Source organism: Balaenoptera ricei, chromosome 8 (genome assembly GCF_028023285.1).
Source record: "Balaenoptera ricei isolate mBalRic1 chromosome 8, mBalRic1.hap2, whole genome shotgun sequence".
Taxonomy (NCBI): Eukaryota; Metazoa; Chordata; class Mammalia; order Artiodactyla; family Balaenopteridae; genus Balaenoptera; species Balaenoptera ricei.
In genome coordinates, this window is record NC_082646.1 from 65,734,982 (window position 1) to 65,738,098 (window position 3,117).

Consider the following 3,117-nt stretch of genomic DNA (forward strand, 5'->3'; position numbering starts at 1 on the left):
GACCACCTAGAGGGGTGGGAGAGGGAGGGTGGGAGAGAAGGAGACTCAAGAGGGAAGAGACATGGGGATATATGTATATGTATAGCTGATTCACTTGGTTATAAAGCAGAAACTAACACACCATTGTAAAGTAATTATACTCCAATAAAGATATTAAAAAAAAAATGTGGTATTTATAAGCAATGGAATACTACTCAACCATAAAAAAGAATGAAATAATGCCATTAGCAGCAACGTGGATGGACCTAGTTATATCATACTAAGTGAAGTAAGTCATACAGAGAAAGACAAATATATGATATCACTTACATGTGGAATCTAAAAAAATGATACAAATGAACTTATTTATAAAACAGGAACAGAATCACAACATAGAAGACAAACTTATGGTTACCAAAGAGGAAAGGTGATGGGTGGAGGGATAAATTAGGACTTTGGGAGTAACATATACACACTACTATATATAAAATAGATAAACAACAAGGACCTACTATATAGCACAGGGGACTATGCTCAATATTTTGTAATAACCTATATGGGAAAAGAAACTGAAAAAGAAGATATATATGTATAAAACGGAATCACTTTACACCTGAAATTAACACAACATTGTAAATCAACTATATTTCAAAAAAAAAAAGAGTTCACAATTTGATACTCATACTTCCAAATCTCTCCTGCATTATATAAATATGTACTTCATATGCAAATATAATCCTTCTTAAATATATGATATCTAATATAATCTATAAATATGTATACATAAACATACATATGCTTTTTTCACTCAAATTTGAATCTGAACTATATAAGGCTGAATTAGAGAAGCCCAACTAAATATACCCAGCCAACTAGACCTCTTCAGTTCTTTCCCACCATGAAAGAGCTTCCCCTAGAAGACTTACTGCAGAGGATACAGGAGAACATGCATAGATCTAAGAAAGAAAAAATAAAGGATTAATCCAGTCTTTTCTGGTCTCACCAATCAGATAAATCATCCCTCCTCTCATACCTCCATATGTCATTAGGAGATGGAGGGAAATATGGAAACCATTTTCCCATACTTCTTAAAGGATGAATATTCTTGTTTCTTGGGCCAAGGCAGGAAGGTGGGGAGGACTAAATGATTCCAACTACACAGGACACAGGATAAAACATGGAAGTACCACAATTTATTTAATCATTTGCCTATTGATAATAATTTTTCATGTTTTCAGTTACAAATATTGTTGTAGTAAATAGTTGGATAATGAATGTTCTGGAATAAGATTCCTAAAAGTAGAATTGCTAAGTCACAGAGCATATACACTTTTATTTTTATGTATTGCCTCATATTTTAATTCAAAGACTCAACCAAGCACATGGTTTCAAGAGTTGCAAAAGTACCACAGAGTAGGAAGTTAAAAAGCAATAATCCCCTGTTAGTACTTTTATTGGCCACCCCAAAACTCTATTTATTACATCACTATTTTCTTGATTTATCAAAAAAAGACCCTAACTACTCTCTCTTCTCTATGAACAAATGGAGATGACATATCATATTCCACAATGAGAAAATGTAATATTACAATATATAATTCTTATTGATTTAATTTAGATATTTAAATAATTTTAGTAAAATTACAATAAATGATGCTTAGATAACTGGATCTTCACATATAATAGAATGAACTAGGACTTCTACCTCACACCATGTACAAACATTAACTTGAAATGAGTCAAATACCTAAACGCAAGAGCTAAAACTATGAAAACTTAGGAGAAAACATAAGTGTAAGTCTTGGCATTAGGCAAGATTAGGCAACAGTTGGATTAGGCAACAGTTTCTTAGATGTGATACCTAAAGCACAAGCAACCAAAAATAAATAAATAAATAAATTTGACTTCATCAAAACTAAAAACCTTTGTGCATTAAAGGATTAAAGGACACTATCAGCGTCCTTTAAAATGAAAAGGCAACCAAAGAATAGGAGAAAATACATGCAAATCATGTATCTTATAAAGATCTTGTATTCAGAAAATATAAAAAACCCTTGCAACTGAAAAATAAAGATGAATAACTCAATTTTATTTTATTTTTTTATAGTATCTCAGGTTTTTTTGGTTTTTTTTATTTTAATTTTTATTTATTTATTTATTTATTTATTTATTTATGGCTGTGTTGGGTCTTCGTTTCTGTGCGAGGGCTTTCTCTAGTTGTGGCAAGCGGGGGCCACTCTTCATTGCGGTGTGCGGGCCTCTCACTATCGCAGCCTCTCTTGGAATAACTCAATTTTAAAATAAGCAAAGGATCTGAACAGACATTTCTCTAACAAAGTATGCAAATGGCCAATTAGCATATGAAAACGTGCTTAGTATCGTTAGCCATCAAGGAAATGCAAATAAAACTACAATAATGAGAGGGTTCTACTTGTGCATGACAGCATGTGGAGCTCCAAAGGCCCCATTCCCCAGCAAAAGTGGTGAAAATAATTTTTTTTTAAATAACTTAAAGCCTCTGGAAATTGTTCTAAGGGCATAGCAAATGAAGAAAGCTTTATTGAATATTTCAATGTATTTAGGTAGGAAAGATTTTTCCTAAGATGACACATAGACTAGAATTCATAAAGGAAAATGATGACATGTTTGAATCAGTTATGTGTTTTACATATATATATGACATAATATAAAGAAATTATAAGGCAACAGTTATGAAAAATATCTAAAGTCTATGCAATTCAATTTGCTCTTCATATTGTATATAAAGTACTCACAAGCCAATAAAATAATAAGTATCCAATTTATTATATATTTTACATATAATATATATTATATATACAAATAAAAAATATAATATAAATATATAAAAATATATAATATATAAAATATATCATACATCTACATATTTTAATTGGATGCTTATTATTCTATATATAAACACAGACATGACATAAAGAAAATACATATAGGATTAGAGGTTCAACTTTATTCCAGACCAAAACAATACAACCAAAATAATAGTGAAATATTCATTCTCACCCATCACCCATTTTAGCCAAAATTTTAAATTTTAAAATAAAAACCACTAATGCTGGTGAGACTGTGGGTGAAACAGCATTTTCATAACAGTAGGAGTAA